Genomic DNA, 21,993 nt, shown 5'->3' on the forward strand with positions numbered 1-21,993 from the left:
GATTGTCGGTGATTGCTGGTATTTACAATCAGTACACATATTAATTTATGTACACCATGCTGGTATAACATTGTCCGTGAAGTAGTTCTCGGTATATCACTTGTACGTAAATCATACTGACCCCAATTTATTATAGGATTCTAATGCATAAGGATTGGTCGTACCACTTCGCCTGCATTATTCACTACAGCTGTTTAGTCATAGTAATGTCAACATTTCCCTTTTGTCACTGTGTGATTGTCCATGTATTCCACTGTTAAATGAATGGAGCACTAGAGGTAACTTAGATGCCAGTACATACTATATGCCTATGAGAAGTATATATTATTCAGTATACAGTATTGCCTAAAGAAGGAAAACACTTTATTACATAATGTGCAGAAGCTGTACATCTTAATTTTTTATTGACCCTAACACCTGAAATTATTCTCCAAGGTTGTCATGTAATTATTTGCAGATATTAAGTTCCCACTAATGTGGGAACTTATCAAAGCTTGGAGAAAGATACAATTGTGACAGATCAAGTACTAACCAATGAGCATCTCTCATTTTTCAAACACAGCCTGTAAAATATAAGTTAGAAGCTGATTGGCTTGTACTTTATCTCTCACAATTGTATCTCTCTCCAAGCTTTAATAAATGCACCCCTAAAAGAGAGAAAATAAAACATCAAAGCAAATGTCACACTATACTGTGGGTTAAATTCTGTCATGCCAATGCTATTTCTGTCATACATCCCTGCCTACCTGCCAACAGTACTGATTTTCACAAGGCCATTGCAATATGGTGTGACCAAGACTGCATAAGCATATTCAAGAGATGTTTGTTGGATCAATGTGGGGCTTATTATTATTATTACAAATTTTGTAATTAGGAATGTTGGAAGGAATGTGTCATTCCAATAACACATGGGATATTTTACAATTTCAGGAACAAATATATATATATTTTTTATGAATACAAATGTAAATTGGTGTTATATCCTGTGCATGTAGCCCTCATAATCTTACTTTATTAGTCTATTTAAGGGATAAGTCAGGAGGTGCCTCAGGCAACAGAATGGCCAGGCACACCCCTCTTTGTGCTCTATAATCTATGCTCAAATGTTTTACTGAGCAGCCATAGAATAAAAAGGTATTGAAATAATTTTGGCTGCATGTGCATTGTTTACCTTGTCTATTAATCCAAAGGGTCATATTCCGCCATTAACCTCCTCAGTGAAGCACAGCAAATATATCCGCTCAGTGCTTGGCTGATCCTTCACCCATGAAGGGCTTGTATTAGCATCTGTTAATCAAGATATCACCTGTCATTTGCACATTCCTGTAATTCCAGGATATTAGATGGAGTGTCAATGTAATCATGATTTCTTACAATTTATTAACAGTTTCTTATATAGCGCACACATATTTCGCATCGCTTAGCATATCCTTTGACAAAATTAGTTAACATCGATTTATTCATAAATCTAGTTGTAAAAACTGTATGAAGTACAATTTTCTACAAAAATGTAAATGAGATGAATGTTACACAATACAACAGATACTGTATTCAGGGTACGACTACAGTATATGCCGCACTTATGGTAACCCCAGAGGGCTGCATGCAAATATCTGTAATCCTGGGGTAAGATCAAGCCATCATAGGTTCTAGTTGAGGGGCCATTGCTGGCATTTCCACATTTTTGGAACAGCATCTCGCTCCCTTCCCAAATAATAGGATCGTCCATAAGGAGAAATAACCATTTTTATCTTAAATTAGAGGGATTTTTAATGTATAAAAAAATCTGAAGGGCTGTGTTTATTTGTATTTCTCCATGTTTTTATAAAAGAAGTAATGGGATCTATACATTTATTAATTTCACCACAATGCAATGTGTAGTAATGGTGGTTGTTAGTTACACCTCTCTAACCGTGTAGTCCAGGTCTGGCTTTATATTTTGCATGCCACTTATACTGTGCTGTTGCAGACTTTGATATATCCCATCTGTATAAAAGACATATGTCCTATGTCCAATTATTATGTCCTAATCGAAACAATACAGAATTGTTTATAAAATATAAAGAAGCATTCATTCATATATGGAAAAACATTTAAATAATGATGTGCAAACTGCATAGAACGGGGATGATGTGCAAACTATTACAGGCCCAAGTATTCTGTATGTACCCTTTCCATAAATCATGGCCTGAGCATCTTTCTCAGAGGCCTTTCTTTACCTTTTCCTCCATGACATAAATAGAAGTATGTCTACCAATAAGGTTCTCAGGGGCGGATTTATTAAGCTCGGTGAAGTGATAAACTGTCTGGTTATTATCACCGGCCAATCAGCTTCTACCTGTCATTTTTCAAACCAAGCCTGTAACTTCACAGGTAGGATCTGATTGGCCGGTGATAAAAACCAGACAGTTTATCACTTTACCGAGCTTAATAAATCTGCCCCTCAGTTCATAAAAGTCAGATTGTATAAAAGTGATATATAAACAAGTATATTCATACAAAAACTAAACTATGAATGTAATTAGTAGTTGGTAGTGTGTAGCATATGTTAAAGCTACTGTTGTAGATGTACAGAGATCTGCAGATGGATCGGTGGGGTAGCGGGGTTCATGTTCTGGGTGCGGTGACAGTCCAAAAGAGAGGGAAAATGCTGATTCTGCACACAAATTTGTACTACTGTACCTTTTTGTTTTAGGTAGACTTAAACCACAGTTTTAATATTTTAATATTGCACATATCTGTGGGGCGCTATCCTTAGCAACAGAAGGCAGTACAACTCAAAACTCCTTTTCTTCCTTTCACTTGTACTGCTGTGACAGTCCACCAAGAGGAGGTGCCACTGGCCAGGGCAGTGTACATCTCGTAGGGGAATTTTACTAAGATGGATGTTGCTATGGGCAAATAATCATAATCTACTTATTATTTATATAGCACCTTATCATAATAAATAGTATCTGGTTGCCCATACAGATGGAGACGCACACACCTGAGTGGCTCCCAGCTTACCAATTGCCATCCCCACTATCCGCCATATGGGGCGCGCATACATCGGAAACGCTTGCGTGCCCCATTCTCAGCAATGAATGCACGAGTGTGTTAGATGCTCGTGCATCCTCGTCCGCCGGCTCGCCCCCTCTATCAGATACCAGTGGATGGCTCGCTGGTGGCAATGAAGAGGCCACCCCCATCTGTAGCAACAGCCCATCTGAAATAGAACTCCCTTCTTTCCCTGTAGAGTGTATGCTGCTGCCATCCGCCCACCCATCCCTGCTCTGCTGCATGCCAGTAATGTATAGCAGCTAAGGTAGAGCTGGCAGCTGCTGTCTGTGTGGTCTGTATAGATGGGGAGAAAGGACTAATATTTTTTTCCTCTTCTGCTCCGAGACCCACCCCAGCCTCCTAGAGGATGTCCTTACTGCCAGTGTCCTTACTGCCAGTGCTAGGGAGCTGACATCCGATCTTGTGACAGTCCCTGGCATTAAACAGGAGGAGGATCCATCATCTGTGTGCTGCTGCATTTCAGGGCCAGGTAAAAAATCATAGTACTGTACTGTACTAAATATTTGCTACCCACTGCTGTCACCCTCTTCCTAGCATCACCCCCTCCTTTGTAACACACACTCTGTCACCTACAGCTAGCAATCTCTTCCTGTCAGCCACTGCTGTCCCCCTCTCCCTGTTACCCATTTCTGTCACCCTCCACCCAGGGACACCCTCTACCTGTCAGCTTCATCCTGGCACCACCCACTGCTTTCCTTTGTCATCCTCTCCCTTTCACCCTTTCCCTGGTGTCTCCAACTACTTACCTCCATCACCATCTCTCTCTAACCCTCTCCCTGTGACCCACTATTTGTATCAGTTACTCTATCCCAGTTACTCTCTTAATGGCATCCACCCCTCCCCACGAGGCCATGCTCCCTTTTAGCCTTAGGCGTGGCAAGTGTGTTTGCTACACATGATGTCACCAGCCACAGTGCCTCCTCTGGATTAAACCAGCACTGCAACAAAGCCCTGTGCCTATCATGACTAGAATGTAAAATGGCAGCTTCACGGGCTGCATGATGCCTGCCCTAAGGGTCCCTTGGATGGTCTGGGTGGCTCTGCAGTACCACTAATGTCTAAAGGGTGCTGTTCCATACACACTGCAAGCCACATGCAGTTGCCATGGGCACCCGTGGCCCGGTGTGATGACAATGCTTGCACACCTCCAGTTATTGCCCTGGAATAGACTAGATTTTACAACCTTAAAACATATAGGGGCAGATTTATTAAGCTTGGAGAAGAGATAAACTGGAGATAAAGCGGAGAAAAGGTAAAAGGAGATAAAGCACCAGCCAATCAACTCACAACTGTCTTTTTCAAACACAGCTGATTGGCTTTGCTTTATCTCCTTTTACATTTTCTCCGCTCTATCTCCAGTTTATCTCTTCTCCAAGCTTAATAAATCTGCCCCAAATTCACTAAATAAGTAGCTCATTGTTCTTAACTATTCTATGTGCCAAAGGAAAGAGTTTTACTCCTCTTCATTTAGTACTTTCCCCAAGCCCCCTAATGCTCACCAACTGTATCTCTAGTCAAAGTAGAACATAACCAGGGTATTCGACAAGTTTATGTAAAACTATATAATAGCTAAATATTAACAGATATAATTAATAAATTATAAATATTTTACATTGAACTTCTCTGTTTATCTGACAGTCAGCTTCTGAGTGCTGAATAATGCGAGTGCAGTACCTCCCTCCACCCTGCACAGACTGTCTGTGTTTCATTTTCGAACTTCCAAAGAAGTTGATAATTAGGAAATTGTCTCTAATTAAAGTCCCTAGGATCTTTTGAAGATTATCCTCCAGGGTAAATTTTCTAAGTGTTTTTTTCTCAAACATGATTAAAATTCCAAGCCTATTGTAGTCCAATGACACCAACTTAAAGTGAAGTCACTGTATAGTTATCTGTCTTCTCAACAGCAGACACCTAAAAGTAATTCAATTATGTTTACAAACTGGATGCTGCTGCATAGTATACCTATAAAATCTGTATACATTTCTGCTTTTAACACTGCAGATTGAATTATAAAAGAAATTGATTTTCATTTCATTTAAAGCAATATACTTCATAAAAAATTGCAAACTGAAATCTGAGTGAATGTCAATTCATAAATAGTTTTATTTATATGACCTCTTCTAATACCACATTAATATATAAAGGAACATTGAAGGTGGCACACAGAGACGTTTTTCAAAATAAAGTGCAAAGGTGCATTTTAATGGCAACGTTTTGGAGTAATCTACCCCTTTCTCAAGCCTCACAGCGGGCCAGATTCTCTAAGCTTCAAAAGTGATAAAATAGAGAGTGATAAACAGCCAGCCAATCAGCTCCTGCCTGACATTTTTCAAACACAGCCTGTGACATGGCAGGTAGGAGCTGATTGGCTGGCTGTTTATCACTCTCTATTTTATCACTTTTGAAGCTTAGAGAATCTGGCCCAGTGTGACAAAATTAATTAAATACCTTACCCAACAGTGCTGCTCCTCCTCCTCTCTTGCTGCAGCCACAGCGTACCACTGGCATTTTCCCGACGCGCCCCATCCCACTCTCACCGTGTGGATGAAGTCACCAGAAGTCCCCGTCGTCAGCTGAGCCGCTGTGTGCAGTGCTGGGAGGCAAAGCCTCTGGTGACTATGGCAACCAGCCTGGTCTCAGACGCTCATTGCTCACTGTTCACATATTGAAAAACAAAATTACACATGACCAAATCTTCTAATATCGATAAATGTTGTGTCTAAATAAATATACAGTGTCAATCAGACCCTGAGTAACAGGGAAAAACATGTGTAAAGTGAACAGAACTGTGGGGTAAATGTATGAAGCAGTGATAAGGGAGGTGAAGTGATAAAATGCCTGGTACTTGATCACCGGCTGAAGTGATAAAATGCCTGGTACTTGATCAATCAGCTCCTGACTGTTCCTTTTTAAACCCAGCCTGTAACTTAACAGTCAGGAGCTGATTGGCCGGTGATAAAGTACCAGGCATTTTATCACTTCTCCTCCCTTATCACGACACTGCTTCATACATCTACCCCTCTGTCACAAATCAAGCAAATAACCTTGCGTATGTTAACTAATCCGAGGCCTTAATGTGCCCTCCTTATGATTATATTGATATATTGAAAATCTTAAAAATATTAATGTGAAAAAAAAGCGCCCTGCACATGTGATGTACTGCATTGTGAGCCTACCGACTATGTACCCCCGCACAGTGCGGATTAGTCCCTCCATCATATTGATTACATCTAGGCAGCACCATCTGTGGACTAATAATGCCACAGTGACCAGTTATCCATGTACGGACTTGTAGGGTCTTACTGTGTAATTATGTATCTAGTACCTGAGAGGGCCTGAATGGATGCTAAGTTAAATTGCAGCTAACTCCTCGCCAAGAACCTAACCTCTAATATAAGGAGGCAACCACTAACTGATACCACATCAAAAGCTATGTGATACCCCGAGTGCAGCACTAGCGGTGAACAATAATAGAGTTAGCTATCCCCCATGAGACTGAGTATACTGAAGGATACTCAGTCTCATGGGGGATAGCTAACTCTATTATTGTTCACAGCTAGTGCACTAAATTTGCTAGTCTCATGGAAATATCGGAAGAGTAGGCAGCTATCCTGTATAATAAAATGATTTGCAATAGGATGCACTGCATCAGTACATGTGGGGGACTTCAGTCATGAGAGGGGAGGAATCTATAAGTGGAGGTGCTCTAGTTTAAGTTCTTTCTTAACAGTGTAAAGGTGTGTACACACGACAGGATGTGCCGTGAGATGCGAGTCCCGATACGATCAGATCGAATCGGGACTCGCATCTCAAGGCATGCATGCAGAGGTACAATTTAGACTATATAGTGCAGATCTGCACTATATATTCTTGTTTGCCCTCTCTATTTCACTGCCGATTTGCGCTCACACGGGAGCGCACAAAAAGCATGCGATATGGCTTCCGATGTTCACTATATCGGCAACATCGGAAGTCATATCACCCCATGTGTACACAGTATTAGACATACAGTGGAAGAAAGTTGTTCCCCAATATTACATTTTTCTTTAGGATGTGTGTATTGTTGAGCTGTTACTGAACCTTAAACAGTTACAAAATGTTTCAGGTTAGCCACATAGTTTATCACCCAAACATGTGCTCCACATCAAATACAGTGCCACTTCTCTGTGAAATTTGCACATACTGTAGTAAATAAAACTGAGTCATATCTGTCTGAGGAATCTTTTATTCTTCAAACAGCATCTTCTGACCAGGAATATTATGTCGGAGGCAGAACTGAAGACACAATATCTGTACAGAGCATCTGTTGAAGTGATAGATACTGTTATTACCTCCACAACTCCATTCCAAGGACCTGAGAACAAGCATTTCAGACACATTTCCTTTTTGATCCCTAACAATCTAGCACTTGTCTGAGCAGTGACAGCTATATGCCCTCAGGTAAATCAGGGCAGGATGCAGGGAAGAAGTAGGATGTGGGGCTGGTATCTAGACAACATCAGTTAGACAACTAATGTATGGCTATAAATCAGTGGCAGACATACTGTAGGCATAGGTGTGCACACTAAAGGCCCCCTTACACTAGCCGATTTTGGTCAGATTTCGGGCAGATCAGTCGGATCTGGCCGAAATCGGACCAAAATCGGCTAGTTTTGATGTCCCCTCAGATCCGATGCGCGGTCCCGTGCGCATCGGATCTGCGTCGGGTGGTCGGACCTGCTGCACGTCCGACCACCCGACTTGGGACCTAGTGGGGCAGCACAGCGGTGGAGGGAGCAGGGGGGTTGGGGACGCTGCGGGGGACACAGGCGGCATAGAGCCGGGCAGGGGGAGCCGGGAGCTGTCAGTACTGAATAAAAAAAAAAAGCCCATACAATGAATGGGCGGCCTGTGATTGGCTGAGAGCTCTCTCAGCCAGTCAGCAATTGGCTGAGAGAGCGCTCAGCCAATCACAGGCTGCCCATTCATTGTATAGGCTTTTTAAATCGAGACGATTTATCACATGTAAAAAATGGCACATCAAGTGCCAATCTAATTAAGCTCCCCCGGGGAGCAGCCGGGGAAGCTCAGGGGGAAGTCGGGGGCGACTTGTCCTAAGGACAAGTCGCCCTTGTGTATGGGGGGCCTATAGAGTGTTAGGGGTGCACAGGCACCCCCTAATGCTGTGCCCACCCTTATAAATACCTCCCTGCCGCTAGCAACCAGCAATACCTTTTACCAAAGACTTTTGCTTTTTGGAACTGTATTCTATTAAAATAAGCGCCCATCAATCTATTATGTGTGTTTTGCATTGTTAATTGTATTAGACCACTGTCATATCACTACATACCTGCGTCATCCATATATGTTTTTGACTTTATTTGCATGAACTGTTACACAGAGTAATAAGAAGATTAAAAACGGACTGAAATAGGCAGGAGATTATGTTGTGGCTGAGAGACTTTTATATTGTAGTAAGTGCCAATAGATGATGGTAGACACGCCTGATTGGTGGTATTAGATGCACCCAATGGGTTTTGTTAGACATGCACAATAGGTGGTGCACCCTGTAATAAAAAATGCTGTGCACGCCTTTCACTGTAGGTCAGTGGTTCCCAAACTTTTTCAGTCCAAGGCACCCTTCGGGTCTTCATGACTTTTTCAAGGCACCCCTAAGCCAAAATAATTAATATGGGTAACTAGGTGGCCCGTGTGAAAAGTTTGCATGCAAATAAAATATGATTAATTTTATAGCGAGGTTGGTGGTTTGTGGTAGGATAAAAAAAACCTGGTTCATTTGTAGCCATTTGGAGTAGCCGGGCAAAACTGATCATAAGGGCCCTACACACAGGGAGAAGCTGAAGCGTTCAGAATGATGCTAGATCACTCGGAAAACACTCAGAAAGAACACTCAGCACACAGCGCTGTATCAGCGCTGTGTACTGAGAGATCTGTCAGGGCCGGTGTTCTCCAGTGAGAACACTGGTCCTGACCATACTTACCTACTTTCTGGCTGCCCTTTCCGGGAGAGGGCAGCCAGCTCAGAGGGGGCGGGGCTGTGGGGAGTGAAAAGGGGTGGGACAGGGGAGGAGCCACACTAGTGGCTATTTGTTTGGGGAGTGGACAGAGTGCTTGTACTGTTTTAGCCACGCCCCGACGTGCAATGCCATTTTTAATGCATTGTACACGGTGGGCGTGGCTAAAATGTTGTGGTTCGCGTCATTTGACCAGCGAACCCCCCCCCCCGCGCCGAGGGGGTTCGTGGGCGCCGGCAGAGGGGGGGGGGTGGAGCAGGAGCCGGGCGGCTTTGCGGGAGGGTTGCCCTTCTTTCCAGGGGGCTGGGAGGGGGACCCGATTTCCGGCCATTCCGGGGGGGTTGGCAACCCTAGTCCTGACTGTTTAATGTCCAGCATGGTGGAAATTAATAGCCGGGCGAATGCTATGGCCCCTACACATGTAGCGATGTCTCCACCCTTGCATCTCTCTGTCCCTACCCGTCTCCCTGTCACTGCTGCATCTCTCCGTCCTTTGTCATCCCTACACCTCTCCGTCCCCCCATCACAGCTACACCTCACTGTTCCCCATAATATTAAAATATAAAGCAAAAAAAATAAAATTATTCCCAAACCTGCACATTTTCTATCCTAAACAGCAGGTGGGTGGCAGTCGATGGTCAGGCGGCAAGGCGATGGTCACGGTGGGCGGCAAGGCGATGGTCATGGCGGGCGGCAGACGATGGTCAGGCGGGCTACAGGGCAATGACCAGGTGGGCGGCAGAGTGACGTCAGGCCCATGGCCAGGCAGGGAGGCTGGATCCTGTCTTCTTCCCTGCAGCCTGCACACTAGGCACTCCCAGTGCAGGCTGCAGGTTTACATATTGCAGAAGCCAGCCCGTGCTGGCTGTGACATCTGAAAGTGGGGGAGCGGTGCTGCGGATCGGATTGTTGACAGACTTGATCCGCAGCTGGAGGTGGGCCCTTTTAGAGCGGGGGCCCAGGGTACTGACCCCCAGAGCCCCCACCTTAAACCGACTCTGCCAAACACCCACCAGTCCTATAAGTAGAGCACTGTCCTGGACCTCCCCCTTGTCAGCTTCACAAATTACTTACAAAGTACCCACCCCCTGTAGTATCTTCAGTTCCTATTGTGCTACAGTGTCTCCTTGTCAAGAGACACTTGTGCACACTACCGCACTGCGCACACGCCCGCAGCCACCGTCAAACCCAAGGCACAGGAAAGTGCCGTCATTCCTCCCTCCCTGCTGCCGGGGCTGGCTCTCTCCAACTCTGACTCGCTCAGTCAGTGGCGTAACTATGAAATATCCTCCCCCCCACAACCCCCTTACCCCTCCGCATAGTGCCACTGCCATCTGCCCCGGGACCTGCCACCGGCGAATCAGTCTGCGGTCCGGCTCTTCCTGTTCTCCCGGCTCCTGCTGCCATAAAAAATGGCTGCCCTCATACAGCAGACGGAGACTGAGTGCATTTTATACCTAATGGAAAGGGTCATGTTGGAGGGTATGATATAGTATGCTAGGATTAATATCTGTCATCATTATAAATACACACTTTCACCAGCACAATCACACTTATGGTTAAATGAACGGTGACATACTTTTTTTTATATAAAAAAAATACTTCTTGAATATGTCAGTGGTTTCCAAATACATCCCTCTAGGGCATTCTCAAGCTGGGTACACCCCCCCCCCCCCCCCCCACCCCATACATGTCTTTCTCATATATGTTTTGTTTTTCTATGTGTTAATTTGACTAGATGTACTGTGTTTAAATTCTTGACATATTTTATCATATTGCTCAGGACTTTGATACCCTACAGAACTAGCTTCGAGCTCCATACAGAGCTGGTCTTTGTTCTATAATTCCATTGAGCTCATAATGAGAGAACTGCCTTCCATTTTACTATTTGTTTAATTTTTCTATTTATTTTTTTTCTTCTTTTCTCCTCACTCTGGGCCTTATTTTGGTTCACTCTTAGAGGCAAAATCCTTCTTAGATGGGTAAAACCATGTGCACTGCAGGTGGGGCAGATATAACATGTGCAGAGAGAGTTAGATTTGGGTGGGGTTTTTCTTCAAAGTGAAATATATATTGCAGTGTAGAAATAAAGCAGCCAGTATTTTCCCTGCACAGAAACAAAATACTCACCCAAATCTAATTCTCTCTGCACATGTTACATTTGCCCCCCTGCAGCGCACATGGTTTTACCCATCTAAGAAGGAATTTGCCTCTAAGAGTGAACCAAAATAAGGCCCTCTGTTTTTTTTTAAATTGGACTGCTAACAAGAAGTCCCGATTACTGAGTATGGAAGATGTTCCGCCTTTTTCTTTTCATTTATTTTCTTTCAAAATGTACTGTATATCTTTTCTGACATGCTGTTTCTGATTTTGCCATTGGAAAAAATAAAAATAAAACTGAGAGCAAACTGGCTCATACTGTACATGCACATCTACAATGCAGTAAGTTAACCCTCACCGCACGGGTCCAGCATTGCTCTTGCAGCTCTTTATTTAAAAAAAAAAAAAAGAGGCTGTTCATTTACTGTAGTGGCTAGAAATGTGGGATGAACACTTACATAAGTACAGTATGGCAATAATTATTAAACAATACATTTTGTGCATTATTTTCTTTTTTAAACAACTATTCTAGCACTCAACAAAACACAGACAATGCAGTTCTCACCCTTTCACAAAATATAAATAAAACCTTTTCTTCTTTGGGATACATTTAAATTAATTAAAAGGTATGCACAAGCTATGCCCTGCATATAAATAACCACACCCATGGCACAGGCCACACCTTCTGTGTAGACCACACCCCCACAGTGCTGTTCATAAACCACACATCAGTTGTTCTGCCACAGCAATTGTCACACCCCCTGTAGCGGCAAAAATTAGGCCCTTGTTAAATGTCAGTCCAGGCCCATGTGGACAGTAATCCCCTCCCACCTGGCAGTGAATGGGATGCGGGGACAGTCACAAAATATCACAACAGTTGGGAGGTATATTGTGGACATGTTTTCTAATGAAATGCTATGTTGCAACAGGAATCAGCAATGATATAAGACACATCCTGCATACCTAGAGATCACTAGATGTATTAAATACATTCCTGGCACTTAATCACATAAGAGCTTGGAAAGAAATGTCAGTTACTAGCACTGAAGCGAGATAATAATCTTTTTATCATTAGTTATATAAAAAGTCAAGAGTTCTAGGGGCCTATTTTGGCTCACTTTTAGTGAACCAAAATAGGCAGGTGTTCGCAAGGAATCAGTAAGCTGTGAGCTTTGCAGCTTTCCAAATCAATTAGACCCCCCCCCCCATAAGGGATACGAAGCACCAAATTACAGATTACATAAACAAATCAGCAAATCAGTGACTTACAGTTGAATACAATAGAAGACAAGTACAGGGTACAGTTGGAGCCCCTCTCAGTCAGCGCCGGCTCCCGTCAGAACCTTTCCTCTGGTGAGCGCCGGAGGAGAGGGACTCCATTAATCTGGGACCCAGTCCCAGTCTCTCGACGGCAGTGCAGCGGGTCCCTGCCCGTCTCCACTTCAGGGAGACAGGCAGGGTTGTGGGGGGGTGGTCGGGGCAGCAAGGGGAACCATCAGCGGTGGCGGGGGTGGTGGGGGGGACCCAGGGGAGCTCCGTTGCCACAGGGTGCACTTAAGTCTCATCCGCGCATGCCCCTGGCAGGAGCTGGCGGGGGCTTTCGATAGTTTCACCAGCCCCTGCCTGAATGAGAGCCGCTACATCTGTACATACACATAGCTGTATCAGCGAGTACCAGATGCCTGACAGACTGTCGGAATTCCGACACTCAGTTAACCGACTGTTAAAACCCTGACACTCGGGATCCCGATGGCCACCGGCTATGGTCTCCCTTGTGGGGGTCCATGACCATCATAAAGGGAGAATAGAATAGGTGGTGAGTGTAGCGAGCCACCGAGCCCACAAGGGGCTTTGTTGCGCTCCCCCCGCTGTCTGAGTCCGGGCAGTCAGGATTCCGACGTCGGGCTAATAACTGTCAGAATCCTGACTCTCGGGGTCCTATACCACACCCGAATCAGCAGAGGACACTGGAATAGGTATCAGCACTACAGGCACAATAACCTCAGACTGCTTTTGTTTTTTCACGCAAATAAAATTGTTCTGTAGCAAATGTTTGCTTACAACCAATGAGCAGATATAAGATAATTTACCATGTTTAATAGGGATGCGATCAGCATCTTGGCAGGCAGAATGCTGGTGTCCAATATACTGATGCCTGCATCCTAACTGCCATCAGAAAACTGGCACCGAAACAGCACGCCAATGCTAGAATACTAGCAGCCAGCATCCCGATCTGTTAATTTTATGCACCAGTGGGGGGATAGGATTATGTTGCAGGGCGGTGGGGGTTAGGTTAAGGCACTAGCTGGGAGGGTTAGGGACAGCCTGCAGGGAGGGAGAATAAGGAGGGTTAGGGTAAAGTAAGTAGGGGAGAGGGATAGGGTCTTATGGAACCCCTGTTGGGATTCTTCATATCGGGATGCCGGGGTCGGTCCTTTGAATGGTGGCATATCATATGTATTTATTTTATTTATTGGTACTTGTGTATTTTGGCGGCGCCCGTCGTGGGCATCGTGTGCCTTAACTTTAAGGCACAGGACGCGATTTCTCCATAGGCTTCAATGTTAAAATATTTTTAACATTGAACCCGATGGAGAAATCGGGTCCATCGCGTCGCGTCGTGTGCCTTAAAGTTAAGGCACACGACGCGACCGACGCGACCGACACGATTTCTCCATAGGCTTCAATGTTAAAATATTTTTAACATTGAAATACTGTTGGTCGCGTCGGACTTGTGCCATTATAATGGCACAAGATCAAATGTAGTTGATAAAGTCCATCTAACATAGAAAACAATGGGAAATGGGCCAATATGGCCCATTTCTCATTGTATATGGTCCCGTCATGTCCAAATAAAAATGCCCCCCATTGTTAGCGGCACCCCAGTATTGACGCCAACCCGAAGCGTGGCGAGCGTAGCGAGCCCGCGAGGGGCGGCGGTACGCGTCCTACGACCTTTTCATACCCCTACTATCAAGGTCGGAGGACGCGCACCGCCGCCCCTCGCGGGCTCGCTGCGCTCGCCACGCTTCGGGTTGACGTCAATACTGGGGTGCCGCTCACAATGGGGGGTCAGTTATATTTGGACATGACGGGGACATATACAATGAAAAATGGGCCATATTGGCCCATTTCCCATTTTATTACATGTAAAATGGACTTTATCAAGTCCATCTTATCTTGTGCCATTATAATGGCACAAGACCGACGCGACCGACACGATTTCAATGTTAAAATATTTTAACATTGAATCCTATGGAGAAATCGGGTCCATCGCGTCGGTCGCGTCGTGTGCCATGTTAATGCACGCGACGCGACGCGATGGACGCGATGGACCCGATTTTTCACACACGATGGACGCGATCCTCATCGTGGGCGCCGCCAAAATACACAAGTACCTATTTATTTACAGTTATAGCGCAGCTAATTCCATTGCGCTTTACAATAGTAGACAGTGATACCACAAACTGGGTAACAACAGACAGACTTGGAGGAAGGAGGCCCTGCTGCAAGCTTACAGTCTATGGCCCTTATTCAGATCTGATCGCAGTACAAATTTGTATTCAAAATGGGCAAAACCATGTGCACTGCAGGTGGGGCAGATGTAACATGTGCAGAGACAGTTAAATTTGGGTGGAGTGTGTTGAAACTGAAATCTAAATTGCAGTGTAAAAATAATGGTTCTGGTTCATTTGCAAAGGCAAATTCCTTCTCAAATGGACAAAACCATGTGCACTGCAGGGAGGGGGCATATGTAATATGTGCAGAGAATGATGTCAGCTGCCCACCCCCAGCAGGCATTGGACTGCCTGCTTTCCCAGGAGAATGAAATAGCACAGGGGAGTAGTATCCTACAGCAGTACGAATGGTGTAAAGGTTAGCATTACTGCCTCACAGCACTGAGGTCATGGGTTTTGAGTCCCACCATGACCCCTAACTGTGCGGAGTTTGTATATTCTCCCCTTACTTATGTGGGTTTCCTCCAGGTACTCCGGTTTCCTCCCACAATCCAAAAATATACTGGTAGAAAACTGTTAATAAATAAATAAAAATCTTGCACAGGACAAGAGCAAATGAATGTTAATAATTATATAGAACCAACGTAACTGAAAGTATTATTCTTAGTACAAAATATTTAGATAAGGTTGGAGGTGCCCCCGGGAATCGAGTACAGGTATACTCAAAAGGGGAGAAACAGCTGACAACAAGAAGTAGGCAGTCGTTCACAGAAGAGATTCCTTGTGGGAGGCACACTTTTATTACATAAAAGTATGCCTCCTACTATAATTCCCCTTACAAAATAGGCCATGCACCATAATGCCCATATGACATTGACACACATTATGCTACACATAGGGCCTTATTCTGCTTGGTGCAATGGAACCGTACGCCGTCGGATCGGGTTTTTTTTTGTTCTGCGCATGCGTATCTTTCGCAATGCGCAGGCGCGCCGACTTCACACCGCTCATGGACGGGTCTCTCCGTGCGAAAAAACCTGTCTGCAAGAGCACGGTCATTGTGGGCGGCATAGGGGCGTGTTGAGGGGAGCGGCCAAAATAATGAGGAAAACTGGGCGTAAACATGGGCGTACACAGGGTTGTGCACCAAAAATGTGCGGTGCTACAACCGCTGGATCGGCAAAAGCACCGTGCATTTTGGACAGAAAACAGGCGGACGCCAACGATACCTCCAGACCACCCCAAGAGATACTGTATGAGAGCGGACACCTGGGTCTGCTAATTAACGCTGATTACTACTCAAACTCAGACACCTGAATGTAATAAGCAATGCTGCAGCCTATTAAGTGAAAACCATTATTTCACTACCTGCAAGCCACACACAGCCCACAAACACATTGGAAGCATATCTTTGAACACTTCTCTACATGTAAAGGTTGGTTTAATGTTAGGTACTGTAAGATTCATTTTAACACCTGCTTATATATGCCAAGGTAGTTAGTTTATAACCATTTACACACATTCAGTAAGTGTTTTTATATACTTTAAACAGCAGGACACTCAATTTACAGAAGTCGACATGTGTCAACTTTTTCACTCTAACACCAACATAACTTTATTTAAAAGTAAAAGCAATGTGGGGACAAATAGATAGTGATTAAAATGCAACATTAGAACATATTAAATATACATGTAAGGAGGGGTAAAATGTATTTTTATTAGGCTGTTCTTTAAGGAAGACAATTGAGGTAATAGAAAACAATAATTGAATAACAATTAGAATAATTCATTTAATTGGCTTAATCATATTTGAAAGGCTAGATTAGCAGGGCCATATATGTGAAGGGTATGCCACCATGCACGGACGTACGCTCACTCTCACGATCGGTGACATACGCTGAGTTTAACATTGAAAACAGGCGAGACCCGTCCGTACGCTCAGATAGCCGCAAGATGTCGGTGGGAAACGGCCGAGAGACGTCCGTAAACGGTGGCGTACGCTCTGTTGTACACCAGTTATCGGTGGCTAAGAGGAGATCCGTCCCTGTACGGTGGCGTACGCTCAAGTGTACGCCACTCCCCTTTGTCGGTGTTTGTGACCGTCCGTATACGGATGTTTTGTTGGCAGACTTACGCTCACCGTCCGCGTACGGGAAATGTACGGTGAAACGGACCGTACGTACGTTTGGCCGACCGAACCAGAATAAGGCCCATAATGCCCCGAGTACTCCTGCATATGCCCACATTTGTAGCATTGCTTATTCATAATGCCCACACCAGTTGCCAAAAGTAGTTGGTCTGCTTATATGTAGTGCTCACACCAGTTGCCCACATTAGTAGCACTGTGTAACCATACGCCCACAACAGTTGCCGACAGCAGTAGCGCTGCCTATACACGTGCCCACACCAGTTGCCGACAGCAGTAGTGCTGCCTATACACGTGCCCACACCAGTTGCCAACAGCAGTAGCGCTGCCTATGCACGTGCCCACACCAGTTGCCGACAGCAGGAGCGCTGCCTATACACATAATCACACCAGTTGAAGACATTAGTAGCGCTGCATAACCATATGCTAACACCAGTTGCCGACATTAGTAGCACTGCCTACACAAATATGCCCATACCAGTCGCTGACATTAGTAGCGCTGCCTATACACATGCCCACACCAGTTCCCGACAGTAGTATACAAGTGCCAATACTAATTGCCAACATTAGTAGCACTGCCTATACAAATATGGCCACACCAGTTGCCAACAGAAGAAGCACTGCCTATACACGTGCCCACACCAGTTGCCGACATTAGTAGCGCTGCCTATACATAACGCCCACACCAGTTGCAGACAGTAGTAGCGCTGCCTATAAATGTGCCTACACCAGTTGCCGACAGTAGTAGCGATGCCTATACATAACACCCACACCAGTTGCTGACAGTAGTAGCACAGCTTAAACACATGCTCACACCAGTTGCCGACAGTAGAATCTCTGCCTATACACGTGCCCACACCAGTTGCCAACATTAGTAGCCCTGCCTACACACGTGCCAACACCAGTTGCCGACATTAGTAGCGCTGCCTATACATATGCCCACACCAGTTGCCGACAGTAGTAGCACTGCCTATACATAACGCCCACATTAGTTGCCGACATTAGTAGCACTGCCTATACATGTGCCCACACCAGTTGCCGACAGTAGTAGCACTGCCTAAACATAATGCCCACATCAGTTGCTAACAGTAGTAGCGCTGCCAAGTGGTGTAGCTAGGTGCCAGGGCGCCCGGAGCAAGGGCATGTTTGGCGCCAATTTGTAGTAGGTGAAGCTCCTGTGCAGTGAAAAGTGGGCATGGACCAACATTATACCACACACCGTAATGCCTATTGCACATTTTAATGAACTAAAATTCCTACCAATTACAAATAAGCCCACACATGATGCCCATTGCATACTATATAAAACCGCAATGCCCATGACATATTATATAAAACTCTGCAATGCCCATGACATACATGCGGCTTGGGGGCATAGCATACACCTGCGCAGGTATATGTAACCAATATCTCTGAATTCTATTATCATGTAGTGTTCTAGATTGGTTACTAGCATTGCTCAGTGTGTTGAGGGAAAAAATGTCTTGTTTTACTTACCCAGTATTTAACCCCTCCCTCATGCACCTGGGAAATGCTACTGAACTAATTGAGCATCTACCACTATCTGTATGTATGTTGTTAGAGGCAGAAGGGAGCCCATATTAGGAGGAGATGTGGGTCCTGATATGCCACATGGAGTAGTCCGGGGTTGCTCCAAGGTAGGTAGCTCTTAGTTTGGATATATCAAGTAAGGAGCCATTATCATGTGGCTCCTTGCTGGTTAATCGTAGACCCAATTTAGGGTAACGGTGGGGTGCGGTGCGGTGCTCCTGGACTGGATGGGCTGGGTGGCTTTAGTGCGGCATGCCCTTAGATTCTATTAACACTTTCCCCTCACTAACACTATATCTATCCTATTTTAATTACATTCATTTATCTCTCCCTTTTATATAGCTTCGGCTTCCTATCACTAATTATGAACACTTAGTATATCACTGGCATGCCGTGCTGGGCTTCCCAGCTTATGATGGTTTTTTGGGGTGCCGCACCCTGCACCTAGATATAGCGCTAGGGACCCCCAATATACAGAGAATCCTTGACGCGGCTTGGGGGCATAGCATACACCTGCGCAGGTATATGTAACCAATATCTCTGAATTCTATTATCATATAGTGTTCTAGATTGGTTACTAGCATTGCTCAGTGTGTTGAGGGAAAAAATGTCTTGTTTTACTTACCCAGTATTTAACCCCTCCCTCATGCACCTGGGAAATGCTACTGAACTAATTGAGCATCTACCACTATCTGTATGTATGTTGTTAGAGGCAGAAGGGAGCCCATATTAGGAGGAGATGTGGGTCCTGATATGCCACATGGAGTAGTCTGGGGTTGCTCCAAGGTAGGTAGCTCTTAGTTTGGATATATCAAGTAAGGAGCCATTATCATGTGGCTCCTTGCTGGTTAATCGTAGACCCAATTTAGGGTAACGGTGGTGTGGGGTGCGGTGCTCCTGGACTGGATGGGCTGGGTGGCTTTAGTGCGGCATGCCCTTACATTCTATTAACACTTTCCCCTCACTAACACTATCTCTATCCTATTTTAATTACATTCATTTATCTCTCCCTTTTATATAGCTTCGGCTTCTTATCACTAATTATTAACACTTAGTATATCACAGGCATGCCGCGCTGGGCTTCCCAGCTTATGATGGTTTTTTGGGGTGCCGCACCCTGCACCTAGATATAGCGCTAGGGACCCCCAATATACAGAGAAGCCTTGACGCAGCTTGGGGGCATAGCATACACCTGCGCAGGTATATGTAACCAATATCTCTGAATTCTATTATCATGTAGTGTTCTAGATTGGTTACTAGCATTGCTCAGTGTGTTGAGGGAAAAAATGTCTTGTTTTACTTACCCAGTATTTAACCCCTCCCTCATGCACCTGGGAAATGCTACTGAACTAATTGAGCATCTACCACTATCTGTATGTATGTTGTTAGAGGCAGAAGGGAGCCCATATTAGGAGGAGATGTGGGTCCTGATATGCCACATGGAGTAGTCCGGGGTTGCTCCAAGGTAGGTAGCTCTTAGTTTGGATATATCAAGTAAGGAGCCATTATCATGTGGCTCCTTGCTGGTTAATCGTAGACCCAATTTAGGGTAACGGTGGGGTGCGGTGCTCCTGGACTGGATGGGCTGGGTGGCTTTAGTGCGGCATGCCTCATGCACCTGGGAAATGCTACTGAACTAATTGAGCATCTACCACTATCTGTACCCATGACATACTATATTACACTCCGCAATTCCCATGACATACTATTTGACACTCTGCAATGCCCATGACATACTATATAACACTCTGCAATGCCCATGACATACTATATAACACACCGTAAACACACCGTAATGCCCATTACATACTATATAACACAACTTAATGCCCATTACACATTTGACACAAAAGTGCCACTTACCTACATGCTCGATGCCAAGGGGCTTCATGCTCGATGCCAAGGGGCTCGATGCCAAGGGGCTTCATGCTCGATGCCAAGGGGCTTCATGCTCGATGCCAAGGGGCTTCATGCTCGATGCCAAGGGGGACTGAATTTGCTCTTTGCCAAGGGGGACTGAATTTGCTCTTTGCCAAGGGGGACTGAATTTGCTCTTTGCCAAGGGGGACTGAATTTGCTCTTTGCCAAGGGGGACAGAACTGTGCAGCGGCCCGCTCCAAGCTCCCCGCCGCTATTTTCAATTCAATTCAATGCACCGCCAGTATTGTGCAGCAGGGAGGGAGGGTGGGAGTGTTTGTGTGCAGCAGGGAGGGAGGGTGGGAGCGGTAGTGTGCAGCAGGGTGGGTGGGTTCAGTAGGGTGCAGCAGGGTGGGGGCAGTAGGGTGCAGCAGGGTGAGAGGGTGATGGCAGTAGGGTGGGTGCAGTTGGGTGCTGCAGGGTGGGAGGGTGCATGCAGTAGGGTGCAAGAGTGGGTGCAGTGGGGTGGGTTACAGTAGTGTGCAGTGGGGTGGGTTGCAGTAGTGTGCAGTAGGGTGCAGCAGGGTGGGGGCAGTAGGGTGGGGGCAGTAGGGTGCAGCAGGGTGGGAGCGTGATGGCAGTAGGGTGCAAGGGTGGGTGCAGTAGGGTGTGTTGCCATAGTGTGCAGCAGGGTGGGTTGCAGTAGTGTGCAGGGTGGGTGGGTGCAGTAGGGTGCAAGGGTGGGTGCAGCAGGGTGGGAGGGTAGGTGCGGTGGTGTGCAGCAGGGAGGGAGTACACCTTACTTAGCCAGCCGCCGGTTAGCTGCTCACCTCCCACCTCCCCCCTGTCTGTGCTGCGTCCTGAGTCTCCCCCCACCCCCTGCCTGTGCTGAGTTGCATATAATAGATTATGGGTTGGGGGAGGTAAAACTTCCAGACTTGTCACATGATACATATGAATCAGGAAGGAAGTGATCTCTCTGGTCCTGACACTTGGGGGATATGAAAGGGTTAAGGATCTGCTCTGTATCCTTCCCCTTGCCCGCTCGCTCACCCACCCGCTCCCCTGCCCGCTGTGTCCGGGAGAGAGACATGTAGACTATGTAAAATTCATCTCCCGCTGGACCGCTAGCCAATAGGCACTCGCGGTCCAGCAGCCAGCAGTTGATTGGCTGCTGGACCGCAAATGCCCATTGGCTAGCGGTCCAGCGTGAGAAGTGAATTTTAGATAGCAGCACGTCTCTCTCCCGGACACAGCGGACAGGGGAGCTGGCGAGCTGGCAGTGCTTCTGGCACCCGGAGCTTGTGCTCCACCGGCTCCGCCCTCGCTATGCTTCTGGCGCTGCCTATACATTACGCCCACACCAGTTACTTACAGTAGCAGTGCTGCCTATACACGTGCCCACACCAGTTGCCGACAGCAGTAGCACTGTCTAACCATATGCCTACACCAGTTGTCGACAGTAGTAGCACTGCTTATACATATGCCCACACCAGTTACTGACAGTAACGCTGCTTATACATATGCTCACACCAGTTACTGTCACTAGTATCGCTGCCTATACATGTGCTCACACCAGTTACCGACATTAGTAGCGCTGCCTATACACATGCCCACATCAGTTGCTGACATTAGTAGCGCTCCCTATACACATGCCCACATCAGTTGCTGACATAGTACACTAACACTTTAGTCTCCTGGCAGCTCATCCTCTCCTGTGTCTTCAGTTCTGCTCTCTCATAGCCCTGCCCCATGCGCTTATGTAGTCCCGCCCCCTCCCCATGTATCCCCGCCCCTCCACACATGT

This window comes from Crinia signifera, chromosome 4 (genome assembly GCF_055691185.1).
Source record: "Crinia signifera chromosome 4, ASM5569118v1, whole genome shotgun sequence".
Classification (NCBI taxonomy): Eukaryota; Metazoa; Chordata; class Amphibia; order Anura; family Myobatrachidae; genus Crinia; species Crinia signifera.